The sequence below is a fragment of the Elephas maximus genome, chromosome 2 (assembly GCF_024166365.1).
Source record: "Elephas maximus indicus isolate mEleMax1 chromosome 2, mEleMax1 primary haplotype, whole genome shotgun sequence".
Lineage (NCBI taxonomy): Eukaryota > Metazoa > Chordata > Mammalia > Proboscidea > Elephantidae > Elephas > Elephas maximus.
In genome coordinates, this window is record NC_064820.1 from 165,142,853 (window position 1) to 165,167,041 (window position 24,189).

A 24,189-nucleotide genomic window follows, 5' to 3' on the forward strand; every position below is an offset into this window, starting at 1 on the left:
TGCAGGGAAAGGGATACCATTTTGTTTAGGGAGGTGCCGACAGCAGGACAAGATAGTGGAACAGAGTCATAGGTACCTAGAGTGCTTAAGAAGAGGAGCTCTGGAGTTAGGTCTAGGGTGTCTGACTCTATCCTTTGCTGAATTATTTAATTTCTCCTGGACCTCACTTTGCTTGTCTGTAAAATCAGAATAACTTAACAGGGCTGTTGTAGAGATGAAATGAGATACTATATTATATACTGCAAACTATGGACCTGGACCTGGTACATATTATTTTGAATCATATGAAACTACCATTATTTGACTGTTTTTATCCTACAGAAACAGTAAATTGATAGAGTTCAATTTAAAAGATACCCATTGCCATCTAGTTGATTCTGACTCTACAGGACAGAGTAGAACTCCCTCATACGGTTTCCAAGAAGCACCTGGTGAATTTGAACTGCCCGTCTTTTTTGGTTAGCAGCCATAGCTCTTAACTACTATGCCACCAGGGTTTCCCAGTTTAACAGAAGACATTCAATTATCCCTAGCTATCGTTAACTATCAACAGACAGCGGTTCAAAAGATTAACTGGATTCCCCTAGAGGTAGTGAGCTCCCTGTCATTGGTGGTATGCGTGCTGAGGATATGGTAAAAAATATCCAAACAACTGTATTTACATAGGAAGATAAATCAAGGGCCAGCAAACCAGTAAGGAAGCTGTTGCAATATTCCCAGCAGAATGAGGAACTGCCCACTGATGGAGTTGACAGAATGGAGAGGAGTGAGTGGGGGTAGAAGCAAGAAGTAGAATGTGGAAGATATGCTTGCTCACTGACTGGGGGAGGGAGGCATAGGAAACAATAAGTAGTGCAAGCTTGGGTCGTTTGTATGTCACTCGGCCCCTATAAGAAACTCATCACGGAATGTCCCCTTCAGGACATTTCGCTGACCTTAAATGCTTATTTAGCTTCCCTTTCCTGGGTGTAAGTACTGGTTAAGAGCTATGGGTACTAACCAGAAGAAGGTAGGGAGTTTGCATCCATCAGGTGCTCCTTGGAATCCCTTTGGAGCAGTTCTACTCTGTCCTATAGGAATCGACTCCATGGCAACGGGCTTGGGCTTGGCTTCGGTAGAAGGCCTTCCCCTCCATGCTTGCCAAACCACACCTCTCTCCGAAGCCAAAGAAGGGTAGACAAAGTTTGCTTTGCTCTATCAGCTACCTCTAGTAACTCCGGTAACAGCCTTGTTTGTCTCCACCCTCCTTTCATACTTAACCTTGGCTCACTCCCTATATTTAATTTGTTTTTACCCTTGACCTAGAGTTGATACCAAATCTTAATATCCTGCTACCTGTTGATTTAGTGACTTTTTCAGTTACTTCTGTTTCCTGTTGGATCTATCTATATCTTGGTGCATGCTCAGCTTGTCTTTGAAGAACTTTGTTTAACCTTGAGGGTCTCTAACCTGGGGTCCACGAATGAGCCATGTAAAAGTCTGTGTTTACGTCCATTTTTCTAAAGCGCAGATTCTGAATGGGATCTGTAACTCAAAAAAGGTTAAGAACCCTTGGGTAATACTGAAAAGTCAGGTAAAATCAGGTCCTAAATCTACGCTTTTTGATCATAGTAGTAGAAAGGCAACAGGCAGGAGGGTACACCTGGGCTGTAGAATCGTAACAAGCTGCGTTTGAATACCGATCCTGTGGCTTTCGCTTTGATGTTGTTGATTAATCTCTCTCGTCTCAATTTCCTCATTAGCAAATTGTGCATACCAATGGTATTTATCTGAGCTGTGTATTTATATATGTATTTATACAGAGTTGTGCTAAGGATTAAAGGATGTGTTTGTAACACACCTGATTAGTGGCCAGCTCTCAGTAAATGTAGCCAAGGATAATGATAAGGTAAGCTACGTATGTGACAGTGGTATTTTGTGGAAAGCATATGTAATGCAGATATACTTATTCTCCGATTTTCTTTAACCAAAACTTTTATTTTTCTCTTTATAAAAGTAATACATTTTTGTTGTAGAAAACTGAAATATTCAATGAAACAAAAAGAATAAAAATCAGCATGCAAAGAAACACTTTGGTAGAAATTCTTTTTTTGTAATCACATAATTATAATTGTTAAAACAAAATTTAAAATAAAAACAAAACAAAATGTGGTTGTTCAACACATATTTCGTTTACATTTAACAATATATGTAGACAGCTTTTTGTGCCATTAAACGTTCCTTTACAATTTTTTAATGGGCTTCATCGACTTCCATGGTGACTGTGCCATAATTCATTTAACCTACTTCCAACTATTGGTTATTTGGCTGTTTTTTTTTTTTTTTTTTTGCTATTCTTGATGAGCATTTTTGTAGTTATACCTGTTCACACTTGCTTATTTTCTTGTCTTCTTAATAAAAAATTTGACCAGAAAGACAGAACAAAGAGATTGCTAATCCTTTAAGATGTTGTCCTGGCTATCAAAAAGGGATGAGAGTTTAAATAAATAACGGTAGAGTCAGTATTTTAATGCAAAGGTTATGTTTCCTTTTGGGTGATCATCTCCCTCAGCCCCTAGCACTTGTCTCTGAAAGAACAAATCTGGGGGCTGAGGTTTGTGATCACCATGAAGCCTCGAAAACAGATCACTTTCTGTACCCAAATATTATTAGTGGGAGTGACTTGTACTCCTCACCAGGCTGTAAGAGTTACATTTCTTTTCTTTCTCCAAATCAAATTGTATATGCTCCAAACCTCCATTCCACAGCACTGGCAGGAAATTCAATCTTGGTAATTATTGAGACCTCGGCCCTACCCCAGGGTCATGTGAAGGTCTGCTGCTGTTTCTGTGTCCATCCTGAGAAAAGCCCTCTGGCCTTTGATCCACGCTGCTACTACCAGTATGTCCCTTGTCCAAGCTGGTATGGACCCTCAAAGGCCAGCAGTTCTGCTCTAAGCTGGGGCTTAGAGGTCCCTGCCAAGGCTGAGACCTCCTACCTCCTGGCTCAGCCTCCTAACTTTCCAGGGCAGAGAAGTAGGCCCAGACCCTTGGTACGCAAACTACTTGCCACTGAGTTGATTCCAACTCACGGCAGCCCCATGTGTGTCAGGGTAGAACTGTGCTCCATAGAATTTTTTGGAAGTAGATTGTCCAGACTTTCTTCAGAGGCACCTGTGGGTGGATTTGAACCTCCAGCCTTATGATTAGTAGAAAAGTGTGTTAAACATTTACACCAAGGACCCTGCAAAGCTCACTGACCTTCTCATTCTTGGGTGAGACTTTCAAAAATCTCCTTACCCCCTGACTACTTGTCCCTCCATCCTCTTTCCTTGTGGAACAAATCAGTATAGTTTCCCTCAAAGACCAAAGGAGGAGGGGTTCTCTTCTTGAGCCTGAGAATGACTGCTTTCTGTCCTACCACACAGCAGCCCTGAGAGGCAAGTGATCATGAAGAGACAAGCCCCCTATAGGGACTGGGGGAGAGGTGACACAGGAAAGATAGCTATCATTGTTCAAAGCACTATTTGTAATATTAAAAGAACAGAAACAATTTAAATGTCTATTGCTGCTTAAACAAATGATGGTACGCCCCAACAATGGAATACTATGCAAAGGTGATGTTCCCTTTTGCATGACCATCTCCCACAGCACCTAGCACTCGTCTCTGAAAGACCAAATCTGGGGTGCTGGGCCTTGTGACCATCAGTGTTTCAATATCTCCCCTCCACGTGTCCTTCTTTTACAATATGACTTTGACACTTCTCCCATCTATGTCCCCTCTCTTTGAGATCAGGCAGGCTTTTATGACCGTTTCAACATACAGAGTGCAACGGAAGTAAGGTTGTGTGACTTTTGAGGCCAGATCTGAAAAGATTATACAGCATTCACCTTGCTTGTGAGAACACTGGCACTTGAAGTCATCAGCAGCCATTTAAGCAGTCAGACTGTTCTGAAGCTGCCATAGTGTGAGGAAGCCCAAGCTACCCCACACAGAGAGACACAAGGAGAGACCCTGAGAAATGAAGAGAAAGAGATGTTCAACCAGACTTCAGGTGCCTTCAACCTCCAGCTGTCCCAGCTCTAGCTACTATCTGAGTGCAGCTGCAAGAGACCCCGAGGCCAAGCTATTACCAAATTCTTAACTCACAGAAATGGTGAAAAATAATACAATCATTATTATCGTTTCAAGTCACTAAGTTTTGGAGTGATCTGTTACACAGCAGTAGAGAGCCAGAACATCAGCTTTTATGTACTTGTATGGAACAATCTTCAAGGTATAGTATTAATTTTTTTTAAATGCAGAAGTATGTATTTATGCTCCTCTTATAAAATATATATGTGTGTGTGTGTGTCTTTGTAAATGCATAGAACAGTGGTTTGAAAACCCTAGGTGTATGTTAGAATCTCCTGGGGCGCTTTTTAAAAAAGATCAATGTCTGAGCCCAGCCTATACCAATTAAATCATAATATCTAGGGTAAGGCCCAAACACTGGTATCTTTTCAAAATTCCCCAAGAGGTTCTAATGTGTAGCCAGAATTAAAAATGGTTGGTATACAATAAACCTGGAAGGCAACACAGAAAACTGGTATTGTGTTCGCCTCTAGGGAGGCACATGCGCTCAGAGTGGATAGCGTGGGAGAGGATTTACTTTTCACTGTAAACAGGTAACACATATAAAAAGTAAACAAATCCACTTTGACATCTTGGATTTGTTTAGTCTTTGTATGCACTACCTGTCTCCAAGAACAAACAAGCTAAATTAAAAAAGAAAAGCACTCACAGCAGTGAGAATGAATAGTGAATTGCAGCAGGTCAGGAGTAGACCATTCAATAGTGAGAGTCAGTTGGGGTTCAGGGAGTTCTCAGGGGGAAGGGATGCGACCCACTTGAGAAGAGGGGGTCGCTAGGAAATGCTGAGAAGGTGAATCCCAAAGTGCCCCCTAACCTGAAATGACCTACAATAAAATGAAATGGCCTACAATGCCCTCAGCTAATCATCCTTTGGAAAAGCACCCCAGGACAGAGGAATGTTTACATATGTGGAAGAAAATACTGGACTGCCTGATCCTCGGGCTGCCAGCCATCCCAATGAACCCTGAGACCAACAGGATGGAAAATGTCCAGACTTAGTCAGAGGGGTAAAGAGATCTGGATTCTGGCTGGCTGAGTTGCTGACCTGCTATTATTGAGGAAAAGCAGATCAGCTAGCTCTTTCTCCGGAGGAATTCGGATACCTATTTCAACTCTTAGAGTCCTGCTGTTGAGAGCTGGGGCATCAGCGAAGGTCAGGTAAACATGGCAAATCAAACAAAGTCCAGTTCCCTGGGGTCCCTGGGGATGTGTATGTGTGGTAGGGGGAAGTGATGGGGCAGGGGACCGTAAGATTAAATAGGAGCCTAAGAAGCTGAATTGGGAAGGGGAAAGGCACCAATGACTGACCTAAAGCTTCCTCTATAGCACCTTCCTTTTGCGCTGGGGCACAGCTCATGTTCTTGGGTTTTGGCATCTGACAGCTCCCAGTCTGAAATCCCCCTCTGCTACTTGTCAGCTGCATGACCTTAGTAAATAACAATATTCTGAGCCTCAGTGACCTCATCTTTGTAACACAGAATAAAACATATGGAATAAGTGAAAGAAAATGATAGCCATTATTAAATTCTTTATTGGTGTCTATTGCATGCAACCATCTCTTGGTTTGTCCTACTGTGGTGGCTTGGATGTTGCTATAATGCTGGAAGGTATGCCACTGATATTTCAAAAACCAGAAAGGTCACTCTCGGTGGACAGGTTTTAACAGAGTTTCCAGGCTAAGACAGACTAGGAATAAAGGCCTGGTGATCTACTTCTGAAAAGTAGCCTATGAAAACCTTATAGATCACAACAAAACATTGTCTGACTAGCTTGCTTTGGATATGTCATCAGGGAGGATCAATCCCTGCAGGAGAACATCACGTCTGGTTAAGGAGAGGGCCAAAGAGGGCCTGGGAGACCCTCGGTGAGATGATCTGGCTCAACAGCCACAACAATAAACTAGAACATCCTGGTGGTCGTGAGGATGATGCAGGATTAGGGAACATTTTGGTCTGTTGTACACACTCCATGCATCAGAGTCGACTGGAGGGCAGCTAACAATGTTACAAGCAAGAATGGGGGTGGATTCTCACATCTGAGTAGCACAGTGAGAAGTACTATTGCCTTGTGGCTAAGAGAGAGGGCTTCACATCAGATATAATTGGGTTAAAATCATGTTTCTGTCACTTATTAAGCGTAGGACATTAGGCAAGTCACCTAACATCTCTGAGACTCATTTCCTCACCTTAAAAGGAGGATCATAATATAGTAGCTCCTCAAAGGGTTGGTGTGAGGATTTAAAAAAATAATGAATGTGCAGAATTTTTGCGCAGTCAATCTGGAAAGTGCCAACTGTAGCTACTCTGGTTATTATGCAGCGTACAGAGGGTTGGTTGACAAAGTACTTTACATCTACGGTTTTACTTGACTCTCTTAGGAAGCTGTGTGCCAAGCCATCAACTACCCTTGGAAAGGTGAGAAAATTGATGCCTTTGTGGTATAGTGGTTTGTTCCCAGTCCTAAGAGGCAGCATCAGAAGCAGAATCAGGGTGTTCTGATTCCTGATATGACTGTGGCCTTTGGAAGTTCTGAGCCTGGTAGGTGACAGAAACTTGGAGGTCAGCTCTAGATACGAAAGAGGGTTCCTTAAATGCTGTGAAGAGGTTCATCTTCTTCCAGTCCTATCTAGTGGGCCCAAGCAGACAATAGCAGAAGGAAAGGAATGAAGAAATGAATACATGCCCAATATCTGATAACGGCAACTTTAGGGGCAGAGAATTAAATCAAGATGATGCTACAGAAGATATCCTTATTTTATTTTAAATACCGTGGTCAGGGCCCTCCCTCCCCTGACCGCCTCCCGGAGGTGAGTGCTTTTAGGTTGGGACTTGAGTGACAAGAAAAAACCAAGTGGCCAGAACCAGGGCTCAGACACCAAATGAAAACAAGCTTGGCAGGTAAGTTGGCCGGTAAGGGTGGAGAGTAGTAATGGAGAGAGAGATGGGAGGTGAGGAGGAAAATGAGGTCAGGGCCCAGAGCATGCAGGACCTTGAGGGCATAAGGAGGGGTTTGAGTTTACCTTTAAATGTTACGGGTTTAAATGTTATGGAAAGTCAGAGAGTTTTAAATATGGATTGACATTATCTTTTTATATTTCCATTTTTAGAACAGCCTTCTGGTTATTAGGATCTTTGGCGGAGAATGAGTTTTAAGTCTGGACCTCTAACTTTCTAACAGACCTTTTCCCACTCAAAGCTTCAGTTTCCCCACCTATAAAGGAGGGTGGAGGGAACGGGATCAGGCAGATGATTTTTCAAGTCCCAAGGAGTCAGTAATAATGATTGTATCTGTTGCCATGGAGTGGATTCCGACTCACAGCGACCCGACAGGACAGAGTAGAATCGCCCCATAGGGTTTCCAAACAGCGGCTGGTGGGTTGGAACTGCCGACCTTTTTGGTTGAAGCCCGTAACACGCCCATGTCTTAACCACTCACAAACACAGAGCATTTCACAGCGCCAGGCAGCGCGATTCCGCGTCTCTCCTGCTCCTTTACCTTGGGATAAGGCCAAGAAGTAGTAATCCCGCTCACTTAGTAGATTCACTGCCTCGGGGGCGGGTGTGGAACCTCTCCGAGGATCCGACCGCGAGGCCCTTTCTTCCCAGGGCAGCCAATCGCGAGGAGGAAAGTGGACAGGGGGCGGTACCCCCGCTGGTCTGGGTGGAGTTATTGGCTGGTTGCCTTGTCGCTCGCCAGCGGTGCCACGTGACTGCCAAGGCCGCGGGGCTTTCGCAGCGGCTCTGCCCTCCGCACCTCTGGGCCGGTGTCTCCTCGCCTTACCCCTTGTAGGTTCCCACCCGGTCCTGCCTCCTCGCGGGGCCGGGCGATGGGCGGGGAATGGGCCGGACCCCTTAAAGGGAGGCCGGCCAGGGACCGGGCTGCCTCCGCCCGGTCGCCGTGTCTTCTCAGCCCGGCTACAGCGGAGGGCGCGCCTCTGGGCCTTCTCGCGTGCGGCTGCGTAGACCGAGAGGTGAGAAGAGGCGCGGGGACCGGAGAAGAGGGGAAGGGGCGGGCCGGCCTCCACGCGCCTGCGGGCGCCCCTTAGGGTGGTCCTGGCCTGTGTCTCTCAGGCGTCGTGGGAGGAAACCCAGACAACGGTGGCCGCGGGAGTCGTAGTCCGGCCGGCCGTCGGAGGTGGGCGTGCGTCGCGGAGATTCCTCAGGTCGGCAGGGGTCGGGACAGGAAAAAGATTAAAGGCCCCCTCCCCTCGCTCCCATTTTCCCGACCCTGCCCTTCGGGCTGAGAGGCTGCCCCCGCTCCACCCCACACATCACACGGGGGACTGGAGTTCTGGCTGAGCAGTCTCCAACCCAGATATCTGGGAGTGGGACCGAGGAGATCTAAGACACGCCCCCGCCCCGGACAGATGGGGAAACAGGCCTGGAGAGGAGAGAGGATTTAGGTATTTTGGTTGTTAAATTCCTATAACCCCCCAGAAAAACTCCACTGCCATCGAGTCCATTCCAACTCATAGCGCCCCTATAGGACAGGGTAGAACTGCCCCATAGAGTTTCCAGGGAGCGCCTGGTGAATTTGAACTGCCGACCTTTTGATTAGCAGCTATAGCACTTAACCTCTGTGCCACCACGGTTTCCTGAATTCCTATATCATATGTTAATGGTGGTGGAATAATGTGGAAAAGGATAGCCATAATGGTTGCACAACTTGAAGAGTGTGATCAGTGTCTCTGAATTGTCCATGTAGAAATTGTTAAATTGCCATGTTTTCTTGTGTATATTTTCACCACGATTAAAAAAAAAAAAAAATCACACACCAGGTTGGGTACAAAATCTGGACCTGTACTTTTTCCACACTCATAGTCTGTCCAAGTTGGAATCCTTTCACTGGATAGGTGGGGACACTGAGAGAACATAGGGAGGACCAGGGCCTAGACTAAAATTACACAGCAAGTCATTTGCAGAACTAGGATTTGTATTCAGCTCTCCCACACTCATAGACTACTAGGCTGGACCTGGTTCTTGAACAGATTGAGGACCACAGTGAGTTAGAAAGCAGTCACGACTTAAATTCCCATTTTCTGACACTCATCTTCCCCTCCTTGCCTCCGTGGCTCTTTATGTAAAATCTAGAACTAATGTGATATCCAGTAGCGGGTTAAGCAGAAGTTCTCGTTTTTGAAAATTGAGTCAAGAAGAAACGGAGGACTGTAACTGTTGGAAGGGACATCATGAGCAAAGGAATGCTTCTTCAGGAGTCTCAAGGCAGGAGATAGCAAAGAACAGAAACTAATAGCTCATCATTTATTGAGCAAATGCTATGTGCCAGGCGCTGTGCTAGGTACATTACTTGCATTAGCCTCAGAACAAGCCTGCAAGTTAGGTAGTGTTATCCTCATTTTACAAGTGTGAAATTGGTGCTGAGTAAAAGGAAGGTTTCACCCAGTGCCACTGGCTGAACAGTGGGTGAACAGTGTAGCTAGGATTTGAATAGAGATCTGTCTGATACCAGAACAAACCCAGTGATTCTCCAAGTGTGGTCTTCAGCTCTTCGCTCAGAATCACTCAGGGTGCAGTCTTGGATCTTATCCCCGGATTTGCAGGAATGAGCCTAAGAATCTGCAGTTTAAAAGCACTCTGTGGTGCAGTGGTTAAGAACTTGGTGCTAACCAAAAGGTCAGCAGTTTGAATCCACCAGCCACTCCTCAGAAACCCTGTGGGGCAGTTCTACTCTGTCTTACAGGGTTGCTCTGAGTCGGAATCACGGACTTGAGGGCAACAAGTTTTTTGGTTTTGGGTATTTGAAAATCATTGCACTGTAATGTGCTGCCTCCTAGGGGAAGCTCTAGAAGTGACAAACATATTCAGGGCTTTGGGGAGATCCAAATTGGACTTACTGCTAGACAAAACACTTAGTGAGAGTAAACTCCCAGGCAGATGCTTGCCAACTATAATGTCTTGACACTTGCTTGGTTTGATGTGGTGAAGGTGGAGGAGGAGTTAGTTAGAGAGAGACCAATGGGGAAGACAACTCCTTTTTCCTTACCATGTAGCCGTTAAACTATCATTCAGCCGTTCCACTCAACAAATGTTTGTTAAGCACTTATTAGGTGCCATGCGCAGTTCAAAACAGTAAATCATTGTCCTCTTCGGAAAGACAGACAATTAACGAAAAAGTAAATGTATAGTTTGGGATGGTGGGAAAGGCCATGGAGAAAAATGAAGTCAAGGGAATAGAAGTGCAAGGCAGGGATGGGCCCAGCAAGGAGACATAGTGGCTGCAGTGGTTCTATTTTACATATTGGTCCCAGGAAGGAACTGATTGATAAGGTGGCATTTGAGCAAAAACCTAGAAGTTGGGGCAATTCATGAAAATAACTGAGGAAGAGCATTCCAGTTAGAGGGACTAACAAAAGCATAGAGGAGGTGGGAGCTTTCTTGGCTTGTTTGACTCTTATCTGCAGAATTAACTATTCTTATTAAAATGTAGCCACATGGGTAAATTTTATGTTAATAGAAAAAAAAGAGAAAACGTTACCAATGCATGTATGTGTGACATTGAAAAATAAAAATAATTTCACTCTTAATCCTTAACCCAAACCAAACCTATTTCAGTGGGAACAACCCACGTTTCTATCAACAGATGGATAAACAACATGTGGGATACATACAATATTATTCAGCCATAAAAAGAAGTGAAGTTCTGATAAATGCTACAGCATGAATGAACCTTGAAAACATGCTAAGTGAAATAAGTCAGACACAAAAGGACAAATATTGTGTGGTCCCACTTACATGAAATACCTACAACTGGCAAATGCATAGAGATAAAAATAGATTAGTGGTTACCAGGGGCTAGAGGGTGGAGAATTGGAGAGTTATTTCTTAATGGGAACAGAACTTCAGTTTGTGGTGATGAAAATGTTTTGGAAGTAGATAGTGGTGATGGTTGCACAACATTGTGAATGTAATCAATCCCACTGAACTATACACTTAAACATAGTTAAAATGGCGAATTTTCTTATGTATGTTACCACAATAAGAAAATAAAAGGCCATAAAAATAGATTAGTTAATGGTGGCATCTTCCACTGTCAGTTGGCTTTTTGAAATGAAACATCGAGACATTTCTCAGCCTTAACCAAGTGGCTCGTGTTTAAAAAAAAAAAAAAAAAAGACAACTTTTTTTGGTTTTCTTGCTTTTTTCATCCTCCCTCCTTACCTCTCTTCTTCATTCCTTTAACTCAGAGGTAAAGAATATAGGGTATTAGTGTACCTCTCAATGCCCTCACTCATAGAGAAGTTACTGGAAAGGTTGTAAACTTGGAAAGGAAAAAAAAAAAAGAGTACTGGAAAATTATTTCCAAACTACACAATCCACACCTATTCCAGTTTGGTTCAACTGAGATTTTTCCATATAGAGAAGAGGCTTTTTGGTAGATGACTTGTTCACGTAAATATTACGTTAATGTTAAGACTTCAAATTTTCCACAAACTTGACTATACAGTTTTATAGGTTGATTCTAGTTTTCCTGCAATTATTTGATGATATGTCTACATGGAGAGGAGAAACTGGCATAGGCAGCATATGGAAGGATAAAAGGTGACAAGTCAGGATACTTGGATTCTAGCTCCAGCTCTATCTTGAATTAGCAAATGATTTCACTATCCTGGGCTTTTATTCCTTTAACTAAAAAATCTGGGGTTTGGAGTTCATGATCTGTAGTCCCTGGGTGATGTGACTGTTAACGCTTGGCTGCTAATTGAAAAGTTCGAGGTTCAAGTTCACCCAGAGGCACCTGGAAAGAAAGGCATGTCAGTCTACTTCCTAAAAGTTAGCCTTTGAAAACCGTTTGGAGCACAATTCTTTTCTTACTGTGGGGTTGCCATGAGTCGGAGTCAACTCAGTGGCAGATGGTCTGGGCTATCTGCATGCCTTCTCTATCTCCCAAATCCTATAATCCAGGAAAACTTCCATTCAATGACTTGCTCATTCAGTACAAGCTTTCTCAGTGAGAAATACATGCATGGTGGGACGAGAGAGCTGTGGCTGACTGGATTCCAGAACTCTTGACAACCAGGTTGGTTTTTCTGCTGATCCACAGTGCATGTGGTTTTCAGTTGTGTTAAAACACACAAACACGAGCATACACACACACACACACAGTGTTCACAATAGGATGCCAAGCTCAGTTTTACAATGGCCTAGATTTCTTCGGAAAATCCTGGTACCTAATTAATATTATGTCATCAGATATATCTGCTGAAGCTGTCATATTTTTAAAACTAAATATAACTGTTCTAAGAAAAATATTACAAAAAGAAGACAGACTTAATTGTGTGTGTTTGAAAACTTATGAAATACATTTCCCAAGGTGACATATCCAAAATATGGGAACATTCCATGAAGGTTTCCTTGGGAATTGAAATGTAATGGGAAACAAAATTGTGTAATAGGGTAAATTCAAATGTATCTTTTTCCCCTCAGACAAAAGTTAGATTTTGTTTTACAGCTTTATTGTGGTAAAAGTGACATATAATAAACTTCGTATTTAAAGTATGTTGTTGTTAGGTGCTGTCGGGTTGATTTTGACCCATAGTGACCCCATGTGACAGAGTAGAACTGCCCCGGAGAGTTGTCTAGGCTATAATCTTTATGGGAGCAGATCTCCAGGTCTTTCTCCCACAGAGCCTCTGGGTGGGTTTGAACTACCAACCTTTTGGTTAGCAGCTGAGTTCCACCGGGCTCCTTTATTTAAAGTATGCTGTATATGTTTTCCTGCTGCCATAATCAAGATAGAGAACACATCCATCACTCTCAAAAGTTTCCTGGTGCCCCTTTGTAATCTTTCCCTCCTACCCTTCTCTATTTCGCATCCGCAAACAACCACTGATCTGCTTTCTGTCACTGTAGATTAGTTTTCATTTTCTTAGAGTTGTATATAAATGGAACATACAGTAAGTTTTTGTTTTTTTTTGAGCCTGGCCTTCTTTCACTCAGCAAAATTACTTTGGGGTTTATCTGGGTTGTGTCAATAGTTTATTCTTTTCTCTTGCTAAGTAATATTACAGTTAGTAGCACAATTTATTTATCCACTCATCTGCTGATGAACATTTGGGTTGTTCCCAATTTTGGCCTACTACCAATAAAGCTAATTTCCCTTTTGATGTCCTCTTTGATCCATGGATTATTTATTCTGACTTGTAGCAACCCTATAGGACAGGGTAGAACTGCCCCATAGAGTTTCCAAGGAGCGCCTGGTGGATTTGAACTGCCGACCTTTTGGTTAGCAGCCATAGTTCTTAACCACTACCCTGCCAGTGTTTCCAATGGGTTATTTAGAAGTATGCAAATACACAAATATTTGAAAAGTAAATGGATTATTTAGAGTTATGCTATTTACTTTTCAAATCTTTGGGTATTTTCCAGATATCTTTCTGCTATTGGTTTCTAATTTAATTCCATTAAGGTCAGAGAACATATTTTATGTGAATTGGATTCTTTTAAATTTATTGAGAATTTATGGTTTACCTTCATAAATGTTCCATGTGCACTTGAGGAAAATGTATTTCTGCTGTTGTTGGGTGGAGTGTTCTACAAATGTCTGCTATCTATTAGGTCTGGTTGATTGCTAGTGTTGTTCAAATCTAAATCCTTGGTGATTCTCTGTCTTATTATTGAGAGAGCACTGAACTTTCTGATTATAATCATGGCTGTCTCTTTCTCGTTTTGGTTCTATCAGTTTTTGCTTCATGTATTTTGGAGCTCTCTTATTAGGTGCATAGACAGTTAGGATTGGTATTGTTAAGTCTTCTTGATGAATTGACCCCTTTATCGTTTTGAAGTTGCTTCTTTATCCCTGGTAGTATTCTTTCCCCTGAAATCTACTTCATCTGATATTAATATAGGCATTCCAGCTTTCTTTTAATTAGTCTTAGCATGGTAAGTATATCTTTTCTTACCCTTTTACTTTTAACCTATTTGTGTCTTTACACTTAAAGTGTTTCTGGTAGGCAGCATATAGTTAGGTCTTGCTTTATTTATCTAATCTGCCTTTGTGGGGTGTTATTCCATTTACAAGGTATAAACTGCCGACTGATTGACTGCTAACTAAGAGATTAGCAGTTGGAACCCACCAGCCACTCCACGAGAGAAAGAAGTGGCAGCCTGCTTCCAGCATAGGAAACCCTGTGGGGCAGTTCTACTCCGTCATCTAGGGTCTCTGTGAGTCCAAATTGACTTGACGACAACAGGTTTGGTTTGGATACCATTTACCTTTAATGTCATTACTGGTATGGTTAGATAATATGGCTGTTATCTTGCTGTTTATTTTCTCTCTACTCTTTTTGCCTTCTTTTGGATTAGTTAGTAGTTTTGATTATTCCACTTTGTCTCCTTTGTTGGTTTGGTTTTGTTACTCTTGGTTTTGTTGTTAGTGCTTGCGTTAGGGTTTACAGCAGGCATCTTTAACTTATCACAGTCTACCCTCAAATAATATTATACCATTTCATGTATAGTATAAGGACCTTAAAATAGTATACTTCGATTTCTCCCCTCCTGGCTTTTATACTCTTGTTGTCATAGTTTTACTTCTACATAATGTTATAGTAAAACCCACAATACACTGTTACTGTTTTTGTTAGGAAGTGAATTATCTTTTAAAGAAACAAAAATCAGATTTTAAAAGTCAAAGTTAATTCTTCTGAAGATTTATTTTTGTTGAAATAATTTTTTTTTTAAATAAAAACCAGTCCATCCATCAAAAACTTATCAGGTGCCTATGTGTCCAGTTCTATGCTAAGTGTGGTGATAGCACACAAAAAGGATAAAATATCTTTTTAATCTAGGTGAAAAGATAAGGCATATATTCAGCAAGCATTTATTGAACATCTAAGCAGTGGGAATGTGAGAATGAGATACCATTTGTGTGCTGATGACCAGTACACTCCCCGTCTGTTTTTCCAGTTGGCTTCTCTCCTGTGTTCGAGACTGCCATTTCTAATTGCTCACTAGACATGCTCATCGGGACATCTTACAGAAATCTCCAGCCTAGTAAGCCTAAAGTCAGACTTTTTTCCTGCCTCCTATCTTCCCATTTCTTTCTTCATATTCCCATACACAATCCTTCGGTTTGTGTGGTCAGCTTCAGAATTCGTCTTGGATTTGCCCATCTCTGTTATGTACCACCTCTTGTCTAGTTGTTTGTACCACTGAAATGTCAAGCCTCCCTCACCCCTCCCTGCGCTGGAGTTTAGGCCTTTGTTAGCCATGGATTACAGGATGAAGTCCAGACTTCTGGGATTATATAAGAAACTGATCCTGTAACTTCAGAAATAGACATTCTAGGCTGACCTTTTCCTGGATCTTTGATTACACTGCGACCTTTCACCTGCCTGAGTATCCATTTCCTTATTTACATTGCAGCTTCCTACTTCCACCTTAGCTCTCAGCCTATTCTCTACTCTTAGGACACACCAAACCTATATTATGGCATTTAGAGTGTTAAAATTTATCTGCTTACAACTCTGTCTTAACCAACTAACAGTGAGTAGAAACTGGGTTTCTTATACATATTAGCAAGTATTTACTCATCTCCCACTGTGTGCTAGGTATTGTTCTTAATAATGGGGATACAGCAGACATGAGAAAGACAAAAAAATATATATATATTTAATGTAATTTCAAAAGTCGTGAGCCTTTGAAGAAAATAAAACCAGGTAAGGTTATAGAAAATGATGGGAAGAGGGTGCTATTTTACTTGGCATGGTCAGGGAAGTCCTCTCTGAGGTATTGATATATAAGTTGAGACATGAAGGATGAGAAGAGTCCTGCAAAGATCTGGAGGAAGATTGTTCCAGGCAAAGAGAACTTAAGTAAGTACAAAGACCTAAGGAGAGAAGCACCTTGGCATGTTCCGGAAATAGTAAGAATGCCAGTAGGAAATGAGGGTGGAGAGATAGGCAGGGTTCAGATATTGTAGGCTATGGCAGTAGCCCAGGGGCCAGTCCTCCAACAGTGTGAGCTTCTCCAGGGCCTGGGCCTGGAACAGTGGCCTGGGCTCCAGCCATCCTGGTTGCAGGCATCTGTGAATGAGACGGAGCTGGATAAAGAAGCCTTGGCTCATTCCTGGCTTCGCTGGGCCTTACAACGCTGTGATCTTCCCTGGACTTGCCTGAAAACAGTGAGCTGGAGGATCAGATGGAACTGTGTAAATGGGGAGTCTTGTCTTGATCATACTAGTTTATTGTTTAGTTTTGTTTTTAAAATAACCTTAAACTACTTTTTATTAATAAAACACAAAGTGAAATATTAATAGCTTAGTGAAAAAAAGAATAGCATGATAATCAGAACAGAAGATGTAATAATATATAATTACATATGTATTTCTTACAGATTAAAGTCTTCACTTTCTTAACCTAGTATACAGGGCTCTCCAGAATCTCCTCCAGGTTCCTTTGCAGCTTCCTCTCAGACTAATCTTCAGTGTGCATCCTGTGCTTTAAATGGACCATTCTCATTTCTTATTTTCCTCCAACCTCCGAACCGTTTTTTGTGTTTTGTTTTCATTTGTCAATATTCCCAAGAGGCTGTGCCCTTCGAGGTGACCAGCTGGGGGTAGGAGGGAGACCTTTGGCTCCATTTCATGTGACCCATGTGGGCAGAGGAGAGGCGGGGACATCAGCACTCCCCCTGACTTCTTAGCAGTCAGGTTGCTTTGCAGCCTTGTGGAAGTCCCTATCCTTCAGCTGCCTTGTTCCTGTGGAATAGTTGCCATGAAGTCTCTTACCAAATGTTCCTCTTTACAGTCTTAGCTGTATTTTTCCCTAAATTGAATTACTATTTTTTTAAGATTCATCTTGTACGCTGTTTAACAATTACCAGTAGAGGATGTCTGATAATTTGACTCCTTCTTGCCTATTGTGAAAGACCAAAAAAAAAAAAAAAAACCAAACCCGTTGCCGTCAGTTCCAATTCAGCGAGTCTATAGGACAGAGTAGAACTGCCCCACAGGGTTTCCAAGGAGCGCCTGGTAGATTTGAACTGCTGACCTTTTGATTAGCAGCGGTAGCTCTTAACCACTATGTCACCAGGATTTTAATCTTCTTTCTTTCTTTTATTCTATTTCTGACTCTTCACCCTGTTCCTCCTTTCATTACCACTATTTCCTTTTAGTCTCTTCTTCTAGTGGTAGAAAGAGTAACTTTTTTTTATGAGTTGGAGGGGTTCTTACCTCTGCAAATTTTCAAATAGAAGTTGGCTGACCTCTCATCAGGCTGGTGTAGAAGGGATGTCCTGCCCTCTAGTCTAGTGCTCTTGGACTCTTAGTAATTCACATGGGGAAATGCCAGTGCTGCTGTTTAGTCATCTGGATAAGATCACTCTCTAGGTAGTCACAGCTGCATGTGCCCAGTTAAAGAAAGAAGTACAGAAATGTCTTTCCTTTATATTGCCATTATACTTTAATATATAAATACATTTTTCAAAAAATTTTTTTTTCTAATTCCTACAAGGTAATATAGAAAGCCTAAGTGTTTTCCAGTTGAGTTAGCCCACTCTCAATTATCTATGCTAACACAGGGGAAAGTAGCCTAGATGATACAAGTAAAATCCTATTTTATTGAGCTTCATGGAATGTACAATTTATATCCCAATCTTTGTAAGATGGAAGTCTGGCTGTAGACTATATTCCAGGGATGATAAACACTGTAATTTCTCAGTATTCCTGAAGCAATTGGTGAATATTAAAACTGAAAGTAGTAACAGACTTTGAAAGGGGAGATGATTTTTATACAAAAGTTACATTTAAAAATATGTTCCAAAGTAATTATTTCAAAATGAAAATAAATATTGATTTGCATCCTACTTTTTTAGTATTTGAGTTATTTATTCAGCAAATATTTTTGCTCCTGTTCTGCAAAGCACATACCTGGACACTTTAGGGATACAAAGATGAGCCAGAATGGGACTTGCTCTCATGGACCTTAATTTAGTATGGAAGTCATACCTACAATTTAGTTTGAGATAATTTTTAAATGTAGTTTTTTTAAAAAAAGGTTTTTACATTTCATAACATGGAGGAACCTGGAAGGCATTATGCTGAGCGAAATTAGTCAGAGGCAAAAGGACAAAAAAAAAAAAAAAAATCGTAAAAGACCACTATTATAAGATCTTGAGAAATAGTATAAACTGAGAAGAACACATACTTTTGTGGTTACGAGGGGGGGAGGGAGGGAGGGTGGGAGAGGGTTATTTACTGATTAGTAGATAAGAACTACTTTAGGTGAAGGGAAGGACAATACTCAATACATGGAAGGTCAGCTCAACTGGACTGGACCAAAAGCAAAGAAGTTTCTGGGATAAACTGAATGCTTCAAAGGTCAGCGGAGCAAGGGCGGGGGTTTGGGGACTATGGCTTAAGGGGACTTCTAAGTCAATTGGCAAAATAATTCTCTTATGAAAACATTCTGCATCCCACTTTGAAATGTGGCGTCTGGGGTCTTAAATGCTGACAAGCGGCCATCTAAGATGCATCAATTGGTCTCAACCCACCTGGATCAAAGGAGAATGAAGAACACCAAGGTCACACGATAACTATGAGCCCAAGAGACAGAAAGGGCCACAAGAACCAGAGACTTATATCATCCTGAGACCAGAAGAACTAGACGGTGCCCGGCCACAATCGATGACTGCCCTGACAGGGAGCACAACAGAGAACCCCTGAGGGAGCAGGAGATCAGTGGGATGCAGACCCCAAATTCTCATAAAAAGACCAGACTTAATGGTCTGACTGAGACTAGAGCAATCCCGGTGGTCATGGTCCCCAAACCTTCTGTTGGCCCAGGACAGGAACCATTCCCCGAGACAACTCATCAGACATGGAAGAGACTGGACAATGGGTTGGAGAGAGATGCTGACGAAGAGTGAGCTACTTGTATCAGGTGGACACTTGAGACTGTGTTGGCATCTCCTGTCTGGAGGGGAGATAGGAGGGTAGAGAGGGTTAGAAACTGGCAAAGTTGTCACGAAAGGAGAGACTGGAAGGGCTGGCTCATTAGGGGGAAATTAAGTGGGAGTATGGAGTAAGGTGTATATAAGCTTATATGTGACTGACTGACTTGATTTGTAAATGTTCACTTAAAGCTCAATAAAAATTATTTAAAAAAAGGTTTTTATTTTGAAGTAATTATAGATTCATAGTAAGTTTCCAAAAAATTGTACAGTGGTCCCTTCATTCATTTTTCCCCAGTGATAACATCTTGTATAGCTATAATATCAAAACTAGAAAATTGACATTGGTGTAATCCACATATTTTACTTGGATTTCAACACTTTACATGCATTCATTTCTGAGTCTGCATGTGTGTTTTTGTATGTTGTTGTTAGGTGCCGTTGACTTGGTTCCAACTCATAGCAACTCTGGGTACAGCAGGATGAAATGCTGTTGGGACCTGTGCCATCCTTACAGTCGTTGCTGTATTTGAGCCTATTGTTGCACCACTGTGTCAGTTCATCTCATCGAGGGTCTTGCTCTTTTTCACTGACTCTCTACTTTACCAACCATGATGTCCTTCTCCAGGTTTGGGTCCCTCCCAGGGATGCGTCCAATGTATGTGAGACGAAGTCTCGCCATCCTCTTTTCTAAGGAGCATTCTAGCTGTACTTCTTCCAAGACAGATTTGTTTGTGTATATGTGTAGTTTCATGCAATTTTATCACATGCGTAGATTTGTATACCCAACACCACAATCAAGTTACACAACTGTTACATCACCATTAGGTTTCCTTGGTTATTCTTTTATATAAAGCTTCACTGTTCTCCATCCCTAACCCCTGGCAGCCACTAATCCATTTCCATGTCTACAATTTTGTTATTTCAAGAATGTTATATAAATGGAATCATATAGTATGTAACCTTTAGAGATTGGCTTTATTTCACTCAAGACAATTTCCTTGAGATCTTCCAAATTGTGATTTATTTTTCATTGCTGTGTAGTATTCTATGGTATGGTTGTTCCACAGTTTTAAATGTAGCTTTATATTGTTTGGGGTTTTTAAATAGGTTTGAAAAAGAAAAAAATATTTAGTTTTGAGGGGAGTTCTAGGGGTAAATGGAGTGGATAAGGAAACTATAGACAGCCTTTATATTCATAATGATGGCTAAATAACTTCCACTTCCACGACTGTTTGTAAGTGAAAACCTAAGTTTCTGAGAACTAGAGGTGGAAAGCACTATAGCCATGAGTGTGGAGAAAAGAGGGTTGGGACAAATTTGTAGATACCACTGCTGGATCATTTTGGGTAGCAGACAGGTGAAACTAGGGTGTGTAGGGTTGCTGAATTCTAAGGTGTTTAGAAGTGTCTAAGGTTACAGAAAGCTTAATGAGATAGGTGGCAAGAATAGTACCACTATTCCAAAAAAGAACTATTCTTGAAGTCATAAAATCTGAATTTTACTACCTGGCTCAGTTACACAAAAAACCATACAGCAGTTCAAGAATTTCTTTATGTACAATTCAGTGACATTAATTACATTCTTCAAGTCATGCAACCATTGTCACTATCTTTTTCCAAATTATCCCACCACCAGGAACATACATTAATTTCACCCTAAGCAAAAACTTCCCCTTTCTCGCCTCCCTGTCACCCCTAATAATTTTTGATTTCTTTATATTTGCTTTGGAAACCCTGGTGGCCTAGTGGTTAAGTGCTACGGCTGCTAACCAAGAGATCGGCAGTTCAAATCCACCAGTTGCTCCTTGGAAACTCTATGGGGCAATTCTACTCTCTCCTATAGGGTCGCTGTGAGTTGGAATCAACTCGATGGCAGTGGGTTTGGTTTGGTTTTTTGGTATATATTCGCTTATTTCATATAAGTGAGGTCATATAGTATCTGACCTTTCGTAAGTGACTTATTTCCCTCAGCATAATGTTTTTGGGTTCATGTATGTGGTGGCATGCTTCAGGACTTCATTTCTCTTTATGGATGCTGTGGAACCCTGGTGGTGCAATGGTTAAGTGATGAGCTGCTAACCGAAAGGTCGGTGGTTTGAACCTACCAGCCACTTCGTGGGAGAAAAGACCTGGTGATCTGCTCCCATAAAGATTACAGCCTAGGAAACCCTATGGGGCAGTTCTATCTGTCTTATAGGGTCACTATGAGTTGGAATAGACTCAAGGGAACACAACAACAATATTCCAGTGTGTGTATTGCCACATTTGTTTATCAATTGATGGATATTTTGGTTGTTTCCACCTTTGGCTATTATAGTGCTGCACTGAATACTGGTGTACCTGTGTCTGTATTGCTGCTTTCAAGTCTTTTGGGTATATACCTGCCTTAGTCATCTAGTGCCGCTATAACAAAAATACCACAAGTGGATAGCTTTAACAGACAGAAGCTCATTCTCTCACAGTTTAGGAAGCTAGCAGTCCAAATCAGGGCGGCAGCCCCAGGGGAAGCCTTTCTCTGTCAGCTCTGGGGGAAAGTCCTTGTCATCAATCTTCCTTTGGTCTATGAGCTTCTTAGCACAGGGACCCTGTATCCAAAGGACATGCTCTGCTCCTGGCTCTCCTTGCTTGGTGGTATGAGGTCTCTCTCCTCTCTGCATGATCCTTTTATATCTCAGAAGATACTGATTCAGGTCGAGAAGGGGAGGGACATGTCATGGGGTTGGCAACCAATGTCACAACACAGTGTATATTCATTGTTTAATGAGAAACTAATTTGCTCTATAAACCTTCATCTAAAGTACAATAAAAAAAAGAAAGAAAAAAGAGATTGACTCAAAATACAGCCTAATCCTAATAGATTGTGTTGTGCCTCATTAACTGCTTCTAATCCTACCTTGCTAACATCGTAAAAAAACCTGTTGCTGTGGAGTCAATTCTGACTCATAGTGACCCCATAGGAGGGGGTAGAACTGTCTGTCCCATAGGGCTTCCAAGGAGCAGCTGGTGGATTTGAACTGCCGACCTTTTGTTAGCAGCTGAGCCCTTAACCACTGTGCCACCAGGGCTCCATTAACATCATAGGAGTTGGGATTTACAACACATAGGGTAATTACATCAGATCACAGAATAGAGGACAACCACACAATACCAGGAATCATGGTCTAGCCAAGTTGACACACATTTCGGGGGGGACACAGTTCAATGCATAATAATACGTAAGGGTGGAACAAGCCCTTTCACTTTTAACCTATCAATATCTTTATATTTAAAGTGGATTTCTTTTTTTAAAATACTTTGTTGTGTTTTTTGGAGAAAATTTACATAGCAAATTAGGTTCTCATCTAACAATTTCTATACATATTATTCAGTGACATTGGTTATACTTTTTACAGTGTGTCAGCATTCTCATTATTTCCATTCTAGTTGTTCTGTTTGCATTACTATAGCTTCCTTGTTTCCCCTTACCGTCTCATCTTTGGTCTAGGATAAATGTTGACCTTTAGGTCTCATTTACATGATTGATTAGAGGAGCACAGTACTCACAGGTGATACTGTTTATTTTCTGATCCACTGTGTCTTTTGGCTGATAGGTGACCGCTGAGTCCAAGCTTAAAGAATATCTTAGGGCAATAGTCTTGGAGATTCCTGTAGTCTCTAGCTGTCCAGTAAGTCGGGTCTTTTTTAGGAATTTGAGTTATATTCTGCATTTTTCTCCCATTCTATCCGGGACCATCTATTGTGTCCCCAGTCGGAATAGTCGGTAGTAGTAGCTGGGCGCCATCTAGTTCTGGTCTCGATATAGCCAAAGCCTTGGTTCATGTAGACTGTTAGTTCTGTAGACTAGTTTCTTCTTTGAGTCTTTGGTTTTCTTCTTTCTCTTTTGCTCCAGACCCATAGAAACCAATAGTTGTACCTTAGATGGCTGCTCACAAACTTTTAAGACTCCGGATACTAATCACCAGACTAGGATGTAGAACATTATCTTTGTAAGCTATGTTATGACAGTTGACCAAGTTGCCCTCCGGGACTATCATCCTAAGCCCTCAAACCCACGAGGTATTTGGTTATGTCTAGAAGTATCCGTAACTGTATCACATATGTACATTATTTTATATATGAATATATGTGCAGCACACACAAAATGTATATATATTTGCCTACAGAGACACCTATACATGTGCACCTGCATATTCATATGTGCTCACTTATACATACATGAACATAGATATCTGCCTATGTAACCACTCGTGTAATTTTGACTGTTATTACTGTTGTTGCAAAGTTGTGTATGTTGTGGCTTTTACCAAAATCGCCCGTTATTCTTGTGTACTTCTTAGTGTCATCATCTACCTTGGTGAGGTTTTGCTGACATCACCCTTATTTGGTATTGTTTTACTCATCACGGAAACTAACAAGTGTCTACTGTCTAGAAAGTGATTCCCCTCCCTCTCTGTCACATCCCTGGTAACCACCAAAGAACATTGCCTTCTATATGTATACCTAACTTGTCTTTTTATAACAGTGAAATCATACAGTATTTGTCCTTTTGTGATTGGCTTATTTCATTCAGCATAATGTCCTCCTGATTCATCCATGTTATTATATACTTTGAGAAGCTATCATTATTCTTAATGGATGCATAGCATTTCATTGTGTATATGTACCACAGTTTGTTTATCCATTCATCTGTTGATGGGCACATAGGTTGTTTCCTTTTATTTTATTTTTTTTTTTGCTGTTGTGAATAATGCTGCAATGCACATAGGTGTGTATATGTTTACTCATATCAGTAGTTTTAGTTCTTTAGGAAATATACCCAGGAGTGGGATTGCTGGGTCATACAGTATTTTTAATTTCTAGCTTTTTGAAGATGTGCAATACTGTTTTCCATAGCAGTTGAACCATTTTACAATCCTACCAGCAGTAGCGCAGGGTTCCAGTCTCCCTGCGTTGTCACCAGCATTTGTTGTTTTGTTTTTTTAATCAGTACTGAGTTAAAAGGATATCCGGAGGATAGACCTGAATTTCTGTCTGGCATATCCTTTTTTGCCTAAAGAACTTCCCATAACTTTTTTTTTTTTTTTAAGTGCTAGTCTGCTGTCAGTATTATTTTTGTTTGAGAAAGTTTTTATTTCTCCTTCGTATTTTAAAAAGATATTTTCTCTGGG

The 24,189-nt window shown here is 41.4% G+C and overlaps 1 protein-coding gene across 3 annotated transcripts in view; it reads left to right on the plus strand.

Moving 5' to 3' along the window:
* The first annotated feature begins 7,820 nt into the window (after positions 1–7,820).
* SLC26A2 (solute carrier family 26 member 2) overlaps positions 7,821–24,189 on the plus strand; it is a 31,642-nt gene continuing 15,273 nt past the window's right edge. For 2 of the 3 annotated variants that reach the window (XM_049874053.1, XM_049874052.1), the window contains exon 1: positions 7,821–8,083. The gene's annotated coding sequence lies outside the window, so the exon portion shown is untranslated. The other variant, XM_049874054.1, reaches the window with a different exon arrangement.